Below are 19,659 nucleotides of genomic sequence, written 5' to 3'. Positions count from 1 at the left end.
CTTTGCCCTTTAACCTCTCCCACCCTGCAAATTCCAGCTAGACCCAGTGCCTGGCAGAGGTCACAGGCCTACCTCTCAGCTGCATTTGCCAGCAGTTCCTTTCAGATTCTTGGGAAGTAAAAGGAAGAGGAGATAACATTTGCCTTTTACATTGTTTAGCCAATGATTTACAAAACAAACAAACATTGGTTACCACTGGAAAGATTGTCGCCAACTATGTTTGTCCCAGGACATCATTCCTTCCTGATGCTGGATATTTTTAGCCAATGCCAGATTAGCCCTGCAGCCAAACTGTGTAACAGTGACTCTACAAAGCCAGTGCTGAGAAGTAACAAAAATTGAAACCATTTGACTGGCAACAAACCAATTATTTCAACAATTTTCTTTTACTTGTAAGAATGCAAGCAATCTTAGGCATGAGTTAGTATCTTTAGAATCTCCGTTATAATAAGTTTCTTTCAGTTCTAGGCTCAATTAAGAAATTCAAATTATGTAGGAAAGAACAAGCATGACAGCAAACCTCACTTCACCTTCATCATGACCATGAATACATTGCTTTTTCCTCCCTAGAGAGACAGAAGTGCTGAGGGGAGATAATTAAATTCATTCGGAATTAAAAAGAAAATTGAGGAAGTAAAATATAAAAGAGATTTTGGGGGATAAAGGACCTTAGAAATGTAATCTAGTGATTACTCAGCTGTTCTTATTCTGCTCAGATATTTAAGCCCAGAAATGTTCATTTCACAAGAAGGTCCTGCACAAGAGACCAGGCAATAAATCTGAAAACTGAGTAACAATTAAACTGTCACACATCTACCAAAGAGAAAATATGCAAAAAATAACCCCTCACTAAACGTATGCCACAAACCCATGGTCAAAGATGAAGAATTTCACTTAAACACTGACAGTCTTTCCTGCTATAGAATTAGCAAATTATCACTGCTCCAAGTGATAAGAAGTAGATGTTGTGATGGGGGGAAAGTCTTCTGGTTGGTCCTCAGCAACAATTAATGACAGATGTTCTGTCTCTGACCTTGACTGACCAATTGTTAACATCTTGCAAAATGGGCTTTGTTATTCTCTCTTGAACTCTCTGCCTTTGCCTCTCTCTCTTTCTGTCTCTCTGTCTCTTTCTCACACAAACACATACACGCACACACTGTGGGTTTTTTTTTTTATCTGAACCATTTGAGAGTAGGCTGCGTATGCCACACTCCTTTATCCGTTACAGCTTTCGTGCGGAGCCATTGTCTCTGCTTTGAGCTTCTACACGTAGGGCCACAGTAAACAAGTGTGACGCTTTAGGTTTCCTCATGGTTAAACCGGGTAGCCAGGCTGAAGTATCGTGTCTGGGTTTTATATTCCACATAGTTGCACAGAACTACTTAAAAGTCTAGCCTTTATAGAGGCAAAATGGTCTACTAAAGGCATTTTGTAATGTTGTATCATGGTGTCTAAGAACTCTGACTATTGAATTTTTCTCATTTTCTCCCTGCAGGACTGGAGTGATATCTGAGAATGTATATGGGTGTGAGCCTGGGTCCGTGTCCAACTGCCACCCTGCTCTCTCTCTCTCTCTCTCTCTCACACACACACACATACACATACACACACACGACTTTTTCTCGAAAGAACTCAAAGTTCTACTGTTACCAAAATTCTTTCCATGAAGAATACATTTTGTTTTCCTCTTCAGAAAGTTGCCTGTTTTACATGGAGAGGAACTGTTTTCTCTTGTTTCTAACAAACAGTCATGCACGGAAAATGCAAAACCTTGTTTGAAAGAGAAAATGATTCTCTATTCAGTGGGACAGAGAGGCTCGTATAAGAGAGGATGGCTTGTATAAGAATTCCTAATTGTTAGGAACAAATCCCCAAACAATGGCAAACTGCCTTGTCTTTCCTTGGAACTAAACCAATCAGGCTGGGTGGCAGGTATATACCGATGTCATTGCCCCTTTGCCCAAGAGGCAGTAGGAGCTGAAAATAAGTTTGACTTTTCTCCAGATGGTGGATCAAGGCCCCATAGTTTCCAGAAAGGATAGACAAGATGGCCTCCTTGACTCCCTCCAGGGAGAAGCCAGGGTACCTGCTCCAGCCCCCTCCAGGAGAGGCAGAAGCTGTCTCAGATCTCTGCTGGTCCCCGCCTGCCATCTGGGGCCAGTCTCGTTCTTGTCAGCCTTGTGCATTAAAAACCAGGCCTTATTTCTTCTCTCCTTAAAACTGTTAGTAGTTTAATTGCTGTAAAAGATCTTTTCTTGACTATGTTTCTGCCCTCTCTGTCCCTGTGCCCCAGTAAGCTTTTCTGAATTAACTCTCCTCTTCACCCTTGGCAGACACCTCAATGTGCTGGGTTTAGAGTCACATTTGTAGTGTTTATTTTGTGATATTATTGATATTATTGTCTTATGTGATATGATTGATATTAATATCTTGATATTATTACCTCAAGACTATTAACTGTTCTGGAATTTAATAGACTATACATCCATTGAGAAAGGAAGAAAATCTGGGTTCTAATTTAGGTTCTATCACTAACGAATTGCCTGATTTTGTAGACATCAATTAGCCCCTGGGAGCCCATTTCTGTATCTGCAAAAGGCACATGGCTTTGAACTGTGTGGGTCCACTTACTTGCTGATTTTTTCCAATAAATATGGCCTATAGGACTACACTAAACAACGCTGGCTGAATCAAGGGAGGCAGAACCCCTGCTGCTGAGGCTGGCCGTAAAGTTATACTCAGATTTTGGACTGCATACAGGTTGGTGCCTCTAATCCGCGTGTCGTTCAGGGGTCAACTGTATTACTACCAACTCTAAAGGCTTCCGAGAATTTGAAAGAATAAAGCTTGTTAATAATGATAAGGTATTTGGGAACATGATGTTATGTAAACACGACTGAAATTTCCATTGCTCATCAGTTATTTTGCAGTAGTCTAGAATAGACAGAGTCTTAAGTACAATGTACCAGGGCATATAATTATTCTGCTATTTAAAATATCTTTTTCCACAAAATATTAATCAATATATGAGTTGTCAAAAATTCTCTCAATGTATCACTTAACTATCTAGATATGTTCATTAGCCACGCTGGTCATAGAGAAAACTTCTGTAACTGTATAACTATAGGAGAGAGACTGCTATTTGTTATAGATGGTGAAGAAATAGACAGAGTAGAATAAAACTAGTGTGTATTTGCATCTAGTATGTGCTACTCACTATCCTATGACCTAGACAATTTCTGTGTATTGCATGTGCTATCAAAAGAGAGAACAGCATTAAAAAGCCTTAAGAAAAGAAACCATCAACACAGTGAAAAGGCAGCCTGTGAAATGAGAAAAAATATTTACAAATCATATATCTGATAAGGGGTTAATAGTCAAAATATATAAATAACTCATACAGCACAATAGCAAAAGACCCAATAACTCAATTAAAAATTCACAAAGAACCTAAATAGATATTTCTTACAAGAAGATATGTGAAAGGCCAACAGGTATATGAAAAAATGTTCAACGTCCACTAGTCACTAGGCAAATGAAATTAAAACCACCATGGGATATCACCTCACACTTGCTAGAATGGCTGTCATCAAAAAGAAAAACAACAAGTGTTGGTAAAACTGTGGAGGGAAGGGAACCCTTGTGCGCTGGTGAGAATGTATATGGTGCAGCTACTATGGAGAACAGTATGGAAATTCCTCAAAAACTAAATACAGAGCTACCGTATGATCTAGCAATTCCACTTCTAGGAGTACATCCAAAGGAAACAAAACACCAACTTGAAAAGATATCTGTACCTCCACGTTCAGAGCAACATTCTCTACGATAGCCAATAAGAGAACGGGGATTCTGTAAAGTATTTGCTAAAACAATATGGTTTTCTTTGTGAGATCCTCACCGTAGATCAGAAAAGAAATTGTGGAATAAAAACATAATCCACCAATTCTACCATTTATAATTAATGTGTATCCGAGAGGAAAGGAGGATGAATGTACGGTAATAAAGTGCTATCCAGCGATATCAGATGGTGCATTTATGGAGTCGCAAAAGACACGTGGCTGATGAGATTTGGGACTTGGAGTTATTATTTGCTTTTCACTATACCTTTATGAATCATTCACGTCTAATTACACAGGTCAGCAGTAGGCAAACTACCACACACTGCAAACCAAATCTGGCCTGCCTCCTCTTTTGTAAATAAAGTTTTATTTGAACACATCAGGCCCGCTAGCTGACCTGCTGTCTATGGCACTCCAGCGGCAGGGCTGGGTTCCTGTCACAGAGGCCATTGGGGTTACACAGTCTAAAATATTTGCTCCCTCTCCCTTTATGGGAAAGCGTCCCGACGCCTGAACAAGACCACAGGTAAAAATAGAACAAACACCACAACAGCTTACTTCACCTCCCTTCCATGTGGAAGAGAAATCAGTATTGATTCATTCCTGTTTATCTGGCTGTGTTTTAATTTTTATTGTTTTTATTATGTGCAAAAGTTCGGAATAACATTGTGTTCTCAACTTATCTATCTAGACATATGGGAGTATTTCCTTTTGAAAATATTACCAAAGTTAATGGTATTGTCTCCTTAAATTCTGTAAATTAAATCACATTACTAGTTACTATCTACATTAGCAGTTGCTTTCTCAATTATTAAGCAAGGAAATATTTGAATATCTTACTAACATTTTAAGATTAAATAAAATGTTCTTTTTTTAGCTAAGTAGTTGATCTTTCTTATACTTTTAATTCTCTGGGGGTCAGATCTGGGGAAGTATAAATCTGCATTAGCGTTATTCTCCATTTTTCTTTTCTTATTCTCTCTGTACACGTTCTTAAGAGCACATAGTATTGTTTTCAACCAGATCACAACACGTTCAAGATAAGTCAGTGTCCAGTTCCTGAGTAAAGGCTGTCTTTCAGGTCCTCACTAACTATAGATTCTGCTCTAGAAATAGAAAATGTACTTATAAAGTTTTTGCAGGGTTGGTGCGAGATAGAATTACCCTGATCTGTTAAGTAAGGTGAATAGAAAGACTTAGGAAAGAAATTGTCCTCAATTTAATGATTCGGAGCTTTCTGAGTGCCAGTTGATGGAAGTCTGAAAGTGTACCAGACAGCAATGAGTAACATGTATCAAGGACAATTTAAGTGAATGGCTTTTGAGATTAAAGTGAAGCTCTAACAAAAGTACTCCAGAGAGAGACAGGAATTGGAATCTGTTCTCACACTGGGAAGGTCCTTCCCAGCACATCTGCACTTCGCTGTGTTCGGTATTTGTCACGGGGAATTCACTGAGCCCCTTAGCACCTAGGGATCCTTGGCTATTTAAAAGAGAAAATGCTGGCGTGTGTCCTAAAAGGGATTGTTACCACCCTACTAATCATTCTGACTTCTAAATGAAATGCTGACTCATCAAAGTCATTGTTTTACTTCCAAGGGTTGTAATATATTAAATATTATAAAAACTTAGAGTTGCAAGTATGGATAAAGATAGCTGTGTTTGAATACAAAATAAATTTTAAATAAAGCATGCACATTGTTTAGACTTTCTGACTTCATAGCAGTCCTGCTTTTGTTATTCTCATTTGTCACATTAATCAAAATATCACAAATACTTAGATTTTACTCTTGGCAGTAATTTAGCCTATGATAAGTTCATTGCTGACTTCAAAGTAGACAATTATTTTATTGGTGTAAGTTTTCTTTAACAATGCATTTTATTTATTTGTTTGAATTGTTAATGCAAATAGACTACAAAATTTAAAATAAATGATATGCTGTAAAATGTAAATCTCCCATCCGACTGCTGTCAGTTGGCTATCTAGTTATCTTTCCTGGAAGCAATCACCATTACCATTTTCTTCTGTGTCCTTCCAGACTTAGTCTGTGTATATGCAAGTATTAACTTATATATTGTTTTTTTTATAAAGCAAATAGTACCATGCTCTTCACATAGTTTGGAACTTTGCTATGTTACCTTAATAGTAAACCTTTGAGATTGTTTCCCATTAGCACTTCATTATTTCTAACAGCTTCATAAATATTCCATTGCGTGAATGTACCATAATATTTTTGACCAGCTCCCATACCAAAGTTTTGTCTAATTTTCTGGCTTTTTGTTTTAACTTTCTGTGTGCATGTGTGTCTGTCTAAGTATGTGGGTGGGGTGTGTGTGTGTGTGTGTGTGTGTGTGTGTGTGTTGGGAGCTCAAATGCAGAGGCTATATTATTCGGTGTACTATACTATAGTATTGGTCTGTGTGAGTGTCGTCTATTATTCTTTTTTTTTTCCTTTTCCTTTATTCTTGGCCATCAAATGTATTTATTCATCTTCCTCTATGATAGGCATCACTAATGTGTGTGGGGTTTTTCCTTGGATATGTGTGTATTTTTGTAAACTGTGAAATATTGTTTAGTGTGTGTGTATTTCGAAGTTACATTAATGGTATTGTTATTACTCTAGAGCATGGTTCATGGTCACTGCTTCTGAATTGCTGCAGGATCTTTTTTCACATCTATGATTTTTTCCTAATGATCTTTTTTCACATGTCTATGATTGTTTCCTAATTTATTTCCCAGAAATGGACACATAGGCTGCATCCAGCTTTCGTGATCACAATGCTGTAATAAACGTATGCATACACACCCCTGTGTGTGCCTATACACAAGTGTTTCTACATCCAACTGTAGCATTGCTGGGCCATTCTCATGGTTACCAAGTCCTCAAATTTTCCACACATTAGCTTTGTCAGATTATACTTCTACCTGAAACACATGAGGTTCCTATTTTCTTACATCCTTGTCTGCATTTGGTATCATATAGCTTTCTAATTATTTTAATTTGATGGATATAAAGTGATAGATCATGAGGTAACTTTGCATTTGTCTACTGACTAGGGAGGTTTGAAATATCTTCATCTGTTTTTCAGTCTATGAAGTTTCACCTCCTATTCACATATATTGCTTTTTTGTCATAACTTGAAATGCAAGTCATGTTTCTCAAACTTGTAAGAGGCTCATATTCTAGATAACATTGTCTTGGTTTTTTTTTCCTTGCAACCTTTTCCCCCAATTTTCTCTCAGACTTTCTCTGTAAAGCAAAAATCCTTAATTTTGATGTAATCATATTCATCAGTATTTCACCTTATGCTAGATGCTTTTTAATGTATTCTCTTAAAATTAACTTTACAGTGTTACATTTCACATTTTCATACACTTAACACACCAAACATAAATTTAACATATCAAAATTTCAAGGTGCGAGATAAAGAATCCAAATTAATTTTTCTCCATTAATTTCCCATTTCCTTGACACTGTTTCTTAAATACTCACTATTATGCTCATACTCTGTGGTTCCGTATGTAACTATATGGATCTATCTCGTGCTGTCAGTCTTTAAGGGTCTCTTTTTTGTCCATTGCATAGTTTGACTGCTTGTATTCATACCACACACTTTTTATTTCATGTCTACGTTACATGTCTTATAATCCAGTTACATGATTGCATTTTCCTTTTCACTTTAATATCAGTAGCATCTGAATATTGTTTTTCATGTCTTTTTTCTCCTTCCTCAATTTGGCTAGAGGTTTATCAATTGTATTCATTGTTTTTTAACCAGCTTTTGGTGTCACTGATTTGCTTCTACTACTTTTCTGTTTTCAACACAATTGATTTATGCTCTGTGCTTTATTATTTCCTCCCCTTTGCTTACTTTGGGTATAATTTGCTTTTCTTTTCCTAGTTTCTTAAGGTGGAAGCTTAGGACAATGATTTGGGACATTCTTCTGTCCTGACAAAAACATTTAACGCTAGGGCAGCAGGTCTCCAGTGGACTCTCAGGCAATCTTTTCTCACCACATTTGTGTGTCTGAAAAAGCATTTAAACTTCATCGCTGAGAAATATTTCTTAAAGGTATAGATACCTGAGATGGCATATTTTTGGGTTTTTTTCTTCCAGAATTTTAAGGATAACACTCGTTATCTTCTCAAGTGGTTTCTGATGAGACACAGCAGTAATTTTCATCATTGTTTCTCTGTATGTGGTGGGTCTTTCTCTCCTCTGCCTACCCTCAAAATTTCCTTTTTATCTTTTTCAGCAGTTTGAATGTGATATGTCTCTGTATATGGCTTATATGTTTTTATCCTGCTTTGGGTTCTCTTAACCTCTTGACTCTCAGTTTTGGTGTCTTTCATTATTTTAGGAAAATTATGGCCATTATCTTTTCAAATATCACTTCTGTCTCGTACTCTGTCTGTTCTCTTTCTGAGTCTTCAATTACAAGTATGTAGATGATTTGATGTTACCTGACAGCTCTTTGATGCTCTGTTCTGTTTGTTTTCATGCTTATTTTCTCTCTGTGCTTAAGTTTTGCTGATTTCTATTGACCCATCTTCAAGTTCATTGGTTCTTTCCTCAGCCAGGATAAGTCTATTACTGAGCCTCCTGAAGGAATTCCTCAATGGATGTTAACTTAAGCCCCAGGGCTGACAGGTGTCATTTTCTCTCCCGAAGGCATTTGCTTCTGAAGAGACAAGGGAGTGGGCAGGGGAGCGGGGTTTGCCTTTCCCAGGGTGGCAGGGCGTAGGGATCCCCCCCTCCATCCCCTCCTCCATGTCTGTCTCCTGCCTTGCCCCCAAGCTTTCACTCGTGCACCCGCTGGAAGTCTGTGGAAAAGGGTTTGTAAGTAAAAGCAAATTCTTCTTGTGTCTGGGGATATCAGCAGTTTCATCATGTCATACTAGCCTATACTCAGTCTTCAGTAATTTATTAAAATTTTAGAAGATCTCTTCTTACCTTCTTGTCTGGTGGTCCTAGCATCTTCCTGTGTTCTGCCCTAGATGAGACAGTTCATACCATCCCTCTCTTTCCTGGGGACCCTGCCCCTTATTGGATTTCCAGGCTACTTGGTGTTACTTTGTGACATCAGCTCTTTGATAGGTTTAAGAAAATGTATGATTTTGTAGTCTTTCTGGCTTTTTCTTGTTGTTAAAATAAGAGAAGCCTTCTTTTCAGCTTTCCACAGCTTAGGTATGGGAAGAACTCTCTTATTAAATTTTTTAAAGATTTTATTTTTTTCGAGTAGTTTTAGGTTTATAAGCAAAATTGAGGGGGAAGGTACAGAGATTTTCTGTACACTCCTTACCCCCACACAGGCATAGCCTCTCTCATTATCGACATCCCTGACCAGGTGGTACATTTGTTACAGTTGGTGAACCTACAGAAACACGTCATCATCTCCCAGGGCCCATGGTTCACGTCAGGTTCATTCTTAGTCTTGTATGTCCTGTGGCTTTGAAAAAACGTATAATGACATGCGTTCTTCATTATAGTATCACACAGAGTAGTTTCACTGTCCTAAAAAATCCTCTGTGCTCTGTCTATTCATCTCTCCCCCTCACCCCCAAACCCTGGAAACCGCTGACCTTTTACTGTCTCTATAGTTTCGCCTTTTCCAGAAGGTCATATAGCTGGAATCATATAATATGTAGCCTTTTTAGATTGGCTTCTTTCACTTTTGCTTTCACTTTCACTTCTTTCACATACAGTAATATGCATTTAAGTTTCCTCCATGTGTTTTTGTGGCTTGAGAGCTCATTTCTTTTTGGAGCTAGATAGTATTCCATTGTCTGCTGTACCACAGATTAATTATCTGTCCACCTACTGAAGGACATCTTGGTTGCTTCCAAGTCTGGGCAATGATGTATAAAGCTGCTGTAAACATCTATGTGCAGGTGGTTTTGTGGGCATAAGTTTTCAGTCCCTTTGGGTGAGTAACAAAGGACATATTTCTTGGTATTATAGTAAGAGTATGTTTACTTTTGTAAAAAAACAACAAAAAAACCCAGACCTGTAAACTGTCTTCCACATTGGCTGTAGGTACCATTTGCATTCTCATCAGCAGTGGATGAGAGTTCCTGTTGCTCCACATCCTCAGCAGCATTTGATGTTGTCAGTGTTCTGGATTTGGCCATGCTAATAATTGTGTAGTAGTACCTTAGTTTGCATTTCCTTGATAACATAGGAGCACCTTTTTGTATGCTTATTTGCTATCAGTATATCTTCTTTGGTGAGATATCTGTTAAGGATGTTAGCCCAATTTTTCATTGGGCTGTTTGCATCCTTATTGCTGGTGTTAAGAGTTCTTTGTATATTATGGATACAAGCTCTTTATCAGATGTGTCTTTTGAAAATGTTTTCTCAGTTTGTAGCTTGTCTTCTCATTCTCTTGACATTGTCTTTTGCAGAGCAGAAGTTTTAAAATTTTAATGAAGACCAGCTTATCATATATATCTTCATGGATCATGCTTTTGGTGTCATATTCTTATTATTTTTTATTGTGAAATTTGAGGTCAGTGTGTTTAGTCCCCAAAAGAAATGACTATTGTGTTTTTATTGTAATCTTGAAAACTTTGTAAGCTGATGGAAGAGATTTACCATCTTATGATGTGAAGTCTTTCTCTTTAATAAAAACATGTGCCTTATAATTGTTCAAACTTCTTTTTGCATTCTTTAGTAGCATTTAAGTTTTTATTTATGTACATCTTGTAGGCTTCTTAAGTTTATTCCTAGATATTTTACTTTTTTTGTTTTATTTCAAATGAATTATGTCTTCCAACTGGCAGTTATTTAGTGATGTGAAGATTATTGATTTCTGTGTATTTAATTTTCCACTCAAATTTAGTAACTATTTTTACTGCTTATAATTTTTTTTCAGCTGATTCTTTTATTCTTTTCCCCTGGAAAGCAATCATATAATCTAAATATCATGATAATATAAATTTCAAACTTCATATATCTTCTCCTCTCTGATCTAACTGCACTGACTAATACATTCAAAACAATGTTAATTAAAATGAGGATAAAGGATATATTTGTTTTAGTTTTGATTTCAGTTAAAATGCTGTTAATGTTTCCCAATTAAGCATGATTTATACAGGTAACTTAAATGTCAGATTATTGAGAATACTAGTAATTATGTTAGCTTCTTGGTAAACGCCCATTAAATATGTATGAAGGGCATTTATATGACTTTTATTTATTGTTTCCTCAATTAATCTTCAAATTTATATAAATAGATATACTAACATTTAACCATCCTTGAATTCTTAGAGTAAATAACAGTTCTTATGCTGCATTATTATTTTAATGTGCTTTTTGAATTCTGTTTACTTTTATTTTTACATTCTTAATCATTCAGTGGAATGATTTTTACCCAGCTTTCCTTTCTGCTGTTGTTCTGGGTTCAGAATCCATATTATAATTATTTCCTAAAGAGTATTTGAGTTCTTTACATTCTTTTCCCTGTTGTACTTTATTTTATTTTTTGAAGAGCATGAATTGCATTGTAGTTAATTTTTCCTTACAAGTTTGGTAGAAATCCCTGTGAAACTGTTTGATCCTTTGAGTTTTGGAAAGAATAGCTTTATAGTGAAATTTTTTAGAGTGATTTGTCTGGTAATATTGTATAAGGTTTCTGGGTTTAATTTTAATTTATATGTTCCCAGAAAATAATTTATTTTATACAAGTTCTCATTGTTATCAAGCAGAGTAGTGAGCAAAATACTCTCTCATTATTCTATTAGTGTTTTCTCTGTCCATGGTTATTGCCACAAAAACATTTCAATGTTTTGTATTCATGCTTTTACTCTTTTTTCTTGTTTCAATGATTAATGGTTTACCTATTTTTTGTATTTTAAAGAAAATGATTCTTAGATTTATTTTTATTCTATTTATCTAATGATTTTTAATCCATTAGAGCCTTTTTATATTTATTAATTCCGCTTACTTGCCATAAGTTTATTTTTTATACTCTGCCAAGATAAATGCTTTCTTGATTTATTTTACTATTTTATTCATTTTAGTGTTTTATGTATTAATGTGACATTTAAAACCATGCATTTTTTGAGCAGTGCTTTGGTTGTATAACATATGTTTGTTCAAAATTTGCTAGTCTGGTGTGAACTTGCATTTCTTTCAGAAGTTAACTTCCTTATGCCAAACACATTTTTAATACTTGATTTTACCGAGCCAAATTAGCCTTATCATCCTTTAATTACTTTTAAGTAGCTCTATATAATTACTAAATAAAAATTCATCTACATAACATGATAGGGGGGCAAATATATACATGGGAAATACATACTTTTTAATCTGAAAAAAATGAGAGTTTTTTATTTCACAAAACAGCAATAATATAGAAAGGAATAAACAAAGTTTCTAAGTTTGAATCCTTAAAGTTATCTTTTGATTAGCTGGTTTGCATAACCTTATGCTGAGAATAATGGCTTCTATTCTAACTGACCTCTTAGAAGTCTGAGAAATACACCTGGCTTGGTCCTGTCCCAGTCTGGCAGTGTCCACAAGCTTGAGAATGACGTATCCTGTTGGGTATAATAAAGAAGTTCACGGTGCCTGAGGGCAGGCTTGTGTCTATGTATCCATCAAGAGCAGTTACATTGAGTTTTATGGAATTCTGTGAATAAGCCCATTTTGCGTGATACGCAGTCACTTTCTTCAACTTGGTGATGACCTGAGGACCCGGAAATTAGATAGTATTTAAAATTTTCTCTCCCTCACATACTAAGGGGGCTAACTTGTACAAGGATCTGCTTCTGCATAGTTCTGACATTAGGACAGAAAGCAAGAAGGATGCAGGCTTAATGGCAACTCTTGCCTTTGGGTGAAAGTTACTATAATGGCAACTCTTGCCTTTGGGTGAAAGTTACTATATTGGCATTGGCACATTCGGTTCTGTTGAGGGCCAGGCAAGATTGTGTGGATCACTGCATCCCGACCTCGACCCACACTCCCTGCTTACTCCGTGCCTGAGCCCAACATCAGGAGCTGGATAGTGAAATGATAATAATGATAGAGCCAATCACTGAGCACTCGTATGTGCTGGTGTTGTTCTAGGTGCTTGCATTTACAACTCAGGCTTCACAGCAAACCCAGGACATAGGTACTATTATTGTGGCAGACGTCCCAAGGTTGTCCAGTTCTGAATACCCGGAACCTGTGGATATGTTGTATTACATCATATATTGCATGGCAAGCGGCATGGTTTCAGATAGAATTAAGGGTACTAATCAGCTCTTAAATTAAGGAGATTTAAGGCTATTTAGTGGGCCCAAGGTAACCACCAGTGTTCTTTCTTTCTTTCTAAATATTATTTTATTGAAGTATAGTTGATTTACAGTGTCTTGTCAGTTTCAGGTGTACAGCACAATGATTCAGGTATATATGAAGAGAGAACCTGCAAAAGAATATATATGTATCTATATATATTCTTTCCCCTTATAGGTTATTAATGTGGAGGAAAGTTAGTGCATCAGAGTCAGAGAGAGATTTGAAGATGCTCTTCTGTGCACTTTGCAGGTGGAGGAAGGGCTACAAGCCGCGTAATGCCAGCAGCCCCTAGAGGCTGTAAAAGGCAAGGAGGGAGATTGTCCCCAGAAGCCCAGCAAGGACAGAGCCCAGCCGGCACCTTCATGTTAGCCTGATGAGGTCCATTTCAGACTTCTGAACTCCAGAAGTTTATGGTAATATATTTGTCTTGTAGTAAGCCACTAGGTTTGTGGTAATTTGTTCTGGCAGCAATAGGAAACTAATATAATTATCATACTTACTTGGCAATGTTGGGATACGAAACAGAGGTTAAGTAACTTGTCCTTGGTCATTCATATATTCACAGGCAGAATTAGGAATTGAACCTAAGTAGTCTGACTCCACAGACTAGATTATGGTTATTGTGAAACCAAGTTTCTTAAGGTATCAGTTACCTTAAGAAATTCACCCTGTTTTAATGTACAATTTTATGAGTTTTGACAAATGCATGTAGTCATGTAAACAAAATCAAAATGAAGATCCAGTACGTTTCCATCACCCCAATAAGTTCCCTGGTACCTCCTTTGTAGTCAGGACTTCTCTCCACCCCAAGTACCTGGAAAACATTGACCTATTTTTTGTCTCTATGATTTTGCCTTTTGCAGACTGACACATCAATGGGATAATAGCTGTATGAATAGCTTGGCAATTCATCTCCACAATAAAAAACTATAAAACTGTATGAAATTGTCAAAAACAATCATTTAAAGGCACTGGAAATTGACCAAAAGCAGCTAACATTTCCAGAAGTATTAATTCCTAAAAGCCAGTGAGAGCTTTGCATAAAGACAGTAGGAGTCTCTGGCCATCTCCCTGAGACTGCTCAACCCACCCCCACCCCCAGTCCCTGCTTGGATGACAAGAGCTCTAGTTTCGTGAGCTGTGGCTGGGTGCAAAAAACCTGTGGCTTTGCAGTCAAAGGGGGCAGATTGACTCAATTTCAATTCAGGGTAGGACGCAAAATCCCCAGCTTTGCTGATTAACAGTGGCGATGGACTCAAGTGGGAATCAGCAGGAAATACATTCCAGCCAGATGTTTCATTGGGAGATTCTGGAAATGAGGGAGCTATGGAAGTGCTGAGATAAGCCATCCTCCTGCCCACTGGCTGAGTGAGAGCTATGTGTGTGCAGAAGAAGTCTAACGGAACCCAGCCAAACAAAACAGAACAAGCAAACACACAAAAAGAAAACAAGCAAACCAAAGCAAGACTGAAGAGACTTGAGAACAGGCTGAAACTTTGAATGCTTTCTCAAACTACAGGTAGATAAATTGGCAGAGGGTAGCAACCTTATGTGTTCAAGGTATTTGAGCAAAACCTCTGTCCAAAGCATTAGCTCACCTCTTAGCTATGCAGGCACAGGAGGCAACACCTAAGAAGTCAGGCTGAAAAACAAACATGAGGATGGAAAACCTGAGCAGAGACATCTGACTGTGTACCATGGAGCAGGCAGATTCTGCAGTTTAGATCCAGACAATAACCCTCAGAAAAATAAAAAGGGAATTGTTATGGAGCTGCTACAATAAACCATCTAACACGTACAGTTTCAAACAAAACTTATGGGACATACAAAGAATTAGTAAAGTATGGCTCATACTCAGTTCCAGAAGTAGAAGCTGTCAGTAGAAACTGACTCTAAATGGGTCCATCTGCTGGATTTAGCAAAGACTTACATTCAGCCATTATAAGTATGTTCAAAGAATTAAAGGAGACACTTTGAAGAGTAAAAGTAAATGAAGATAACAATGAATAAATAAAAAATATCAGTAGAGAAAATAAAATCAAGAGTCAGTCATCACAACTGGAATGAGGGGAATCAAGAATAGATTTGAGATGGAGGAAGAAGGAATCACTGTGAACGTGAGTTAGTTCAATAGAAAATAGCCAATTTAAATGATAAAGAACCGATTGAAGAACGGTGAAGAGATGACATGCATTCTAGCTATGAATCCCAACTGTCTCCTATATCCAACTAGGAGGTAGAAAAAGAAACAGAAAAAAAATTGAAGAAGTAATGGCTAAAACTTGCCAAATTTGATGAAAAATAGAATCCCAGGGATCTCAGAAACTCATAAAACCTAGGTAAGATAAATACAAAGAAAAAAACAAAAAACCCCACTTCTACATGTTGTCAAATTGCTGAAAGCCAAAGGCAAAGAGAAAATCTTGAAAGCAGCAAAACAAAAATGATTTGCAACAATATGATTGACAACTGACTTCTTATAGGAAACAGTGGAGACTGACAGGCAGGATGGAATGACATATTCAAAGTGCTGATGAAGAAAAATAAAGTCAATGAATAATTAAGTATTCTCTGTGTGTATTACATTTAAAATTAAAAATCAATGGAGAAAGTAATATGGTAAACTAATCATGCTTTTTTACCACAAAGGAAGGCAGTAAAAGAGGAACAAAAAAGATATGAGATGTGTAAAAAATAGCAAAATGTAAATCCAACCTTAACAATAATTATTTTAAATGTAAATAGACTAAACATTCCAATCAACAGGCAGGGATTGCCAAAGTGAGTCAGAAAGCTTTCTCTAAGAGAAATACTTTATTTATATCCAATGAAATAAATAATTGAAAAATGGTAAAAAGATATACCATTCAAACTGCAACTATAACCTGAAGTAGCTATGTTAATACCAAAGTAGACTTTTAAACAAGAAACATTGCTAGAGACAGAAAGGGACATTTCCTATTGAAAAAGTAGCCAATACATCATGAAGATTTAGCAACTGTAGATGCATGTAAACAGAGTCCCTAAATAAATCGAGAAAAATCTTACATAATCATAAGAGAAACAGACAACTCAACAATTCTAATTGGAGATTTCAATACTCCTCTTGCAGTAATTGAGAAGGCAACCAGAAGGAAAAAAAAAAGCAATAAGGATACAGAAGACTTGAATAACCCTATCACCCAACTTGACCTGACACATAGAGGACTTTTCAATCAATGGCAGAATCCACATTTTCACTGCAGTGACTCATTCTCTCGGGTAGACCCTATGCTAGGACATAAAACAGTTTTCAATAACTTCAGATGTATTGAAATCATACTAGTGTATTCCAGAACTGCAACAGAATTAAATTGGAAATAAGCAGCAAAAGGGAGTCTGTGGTTAGAGGAAAATTTATGACTTGAAGCACTTAGAGTAGAGAAGGGAGAAAGGTTTAAAATCAATGATCTCAGCTCTCACCTCAAGAAGGGAGAAAAATAAGAGCAGCAACTCCAATGCCAGTAAGAGGAAGGTGAACACAATAAAATCAGGGTGGAAATCAACTGAAGGGAAAAGAGAAAAACATGAGAGAAAATCAATGAAACTGAAAGTTAGTTCTTTGTAAAGATAACACAGTTAATAGATATTTTGCTAGACTGATGAGAATTAAAGAGGGAGAGGTACAAGCCAGAGCAGAATAAACATTAGACGTTGACCTTGACCTCACCTCTGTCAGATACAGATTGCAGATAATGGAACTCCCCAGATAAATCTGGGACACTAGGTGACATTAGTCAAACAGATGTTCCCTATGCTGTAATGATAGGGAAGCAGTAGGAGGGGGCTTGACACGACTCCCGGCCTCCTGCAATGGCAAATAATTTCAGAAGAGAATCCAGACATTCTCCATGCCACTAACAAAAGTTGGGAACCTAGCTAAGAAACACTTAGCAAGATGATTCTCTGGGTTTGTTGAGAGACCCAAGAAGAATGTTTTTCCTTTGAGAAAGACATAGCCTATATATTTTGTTAGATTGCAGAGACAGGAATATTATCCTAATTGATCAAATTCTACTTATTTTCCAGGGAGTGCTGTGACTTAATAAGTGGACTATTTAACATTAGGCAAACAGATTCAAGCACAGACTCTTGGACCCTGGTGATGGGACCTTGGCAAAGCCATGTAACCTCTTTGAGTTTCCTCATCTGTAAAATGGTGTTAGTCATTATCTACTTACACCTAATTCTACAAAACAAGAGTTGTTTTGATGCATAAATGATATAAAATATGTGGAAGATGCTTCATAAATATTCAAAGCACTGTAAAATATTTATCTCTCTATGTATTAATTGTTGTCAATTTGTAGGTAAGGGGCCTTTTTCTAATTTTTCCACTTGACATTTATTTTTCCTCTAGTGTGTAATTTTTGAAAGTCTTTCAAACTATTACAAAAATTTATTGTTTTATAGTTTCTTTGTTAAAAAAAAAAAGATAAGCCGAGGGCTTGTTCACTTTGTTAAGCCCTGTAATATTTTATTTTCTCATAAGTTTCTGTTAGACCTAACACATGAGATGACAGTCCACCCTTTTCTGGAATTGGTACCTTGGTCTTTCCACAGTTATGCTGAAGGACCCTTCTCTTCTTTACCTCCTCAAACCTTCCTCCAGGTAATTCACACTAAAATACAAATGCTTGAAAATGGCTTTTGGTGAGAGGTCTGCTAGGAACACGCATGGGATGGAGACAGGGTTCGGTGTTGTTTAGTGGAGATCAATGTTTTCACACATAATTTATCCAGCCCCAAAATATTCTGATTCAGTACGTCTGGGTGGGGCCTGGATGTCTGTATTTTTAAATAGAGTTTTTAAAACACTGAAGGGCACTACTGCTTAGGATCTCTGATCTGGGGGGTAAAGACTCTAGAATGCCAAGCATCAGCTAGCACATGCAAAGTTTTGGAAGGGCATCCTGGCCTGCCTGGTATCTTTGGATCACTCCACAGAGATCATTGCTTACTGCCCTCAAAGCCAGTCAGCACATAGAGCCCTCTCTGACATCTGATGGGCTCTGAAATAACACAAGGAGACTTGTTGTCATAGAAAAAAATAGAAGCACATAGAGAAATAGAAGCCCAGTATACCAAATATTTTATTGTATGTTCTTTGTCCCCATCTGAATAATTATTGGTGAAATTGTAAATGTTGATAAGTAGTCAGTTTATGAAATATAATTCAAGGGAGGCTATATTTTCATCACTCACTGAATTATACTTTAACCTGTTACTTCATCCTCAGAGTTTCGATTTGACAGATGAATGATTAAATGACTTGGGGTTCATGTTTATAATAATCTTGGGTTCTTACAAGATCTTTATGTAAACTCACATTTTGTTCCTGAACAAATTATTGGAAATAGAAACACATTTAATTTATTGTAATTGTACTTAGGATGAAAAATTTCTGGAATAGGGAGGAGTTTCTTTGAAAATATTTTAATTTTCTACAGGATTTGAAGACAACTCTTAGAAAGGAGTTACCATATAAGTCATACATACTTTTACCATCTAGATTAGCAGCTAAATATGTCAATTTTTCATATTCTTTTGTTGATGTAAAGTCCCTATGATATTACAAAGCCTTGGCTCTCAGCAGCTTGTTCTCCCAGCCATGTGGAAATCAGAGCTGACTTTGCCTGAAGATGAGGACAGAGGTCATTTGCTTTAAGCAAAACATGGTGCTGCTTTTTAAGTCTCCAGATGACTCTGATGTACAGCGAAGTTTGGGAAGCACAACAGTTGAAAACATATAAATCAATTAAATACGGGTTTTTGTTTTTACAAATAAATTTACTCATGTCTGTTATCCTTTATAAAATGCACATTTATTCACTGGCTTCTGAGAGCCAGGAGCTATTTCAGATATATTCGCATCCATTATGTCAATAATTTCTTTTCAGAGATGTGACTTGCTAGATTAAAAACAAACAAAAAAGCAATATTAGCCTCTCTTCTTTGGAAGGAAAGCAACATAGCATCATGATGCTTAATTCTAAGGAAATATCTTCAACAACTACTGTTTTAAAATGAAACAGGCCTTAACACATTCCTTTTCTGAAATCTCACCCAAATTGTTTTGTTGTTGGTTTGGGGAGTAGTGAGGAAAGGAGGTGAGGAGAGGACAGAATTATTCTCTTTTCTTATTATAGGCCTTCTAATCTGTGCTAAATAATGTCATCCAGAATGACTTAAAATATCCAAAGGCCCTCAGAAAGTTGAGAGAACAGTTTTGCAATGTTGTGAGGAAATGGGGTCCCATTCAGGGTCCCAGATGCCTGGAATGTGAAAGTGTTGGGCGACCTTCAAGTTCTCCCCTCCCAGTGAGGTTTAACGCAGGTATCATGAGCTCATCTCAGGGATGGGGCTCAGGATGGTTATTCTTTTAAAGTCCTGCATGAGGTCTCCATGCTGCATTTGGTGCCAGGTATTTGGGAAAATTTTCTTCTGAACAGTTTTTTTAAACTTACAGTTGAATGGGAACAAAATGATAC

The sequence above is a fragment of the Balaenoptera musculus genome, chromosome 5 (assembly GCF_009873245.2).
Source record: "Balaenoptera musculus isolate JJ_BM4_2016_0621 chromosome 5, mBalMus1.pri.v3, whole genome shotgun sequence".
Classification (NCBI taxonomy): Eukaryota; Metazoa; Chordata; class Mammalia; order Artiodactyla; family Balaenopteridae; genus Balaenoptera; species Balaenoptera musculus.
This window is presented reverse-complemented; position numbering follows the sequence as displayed.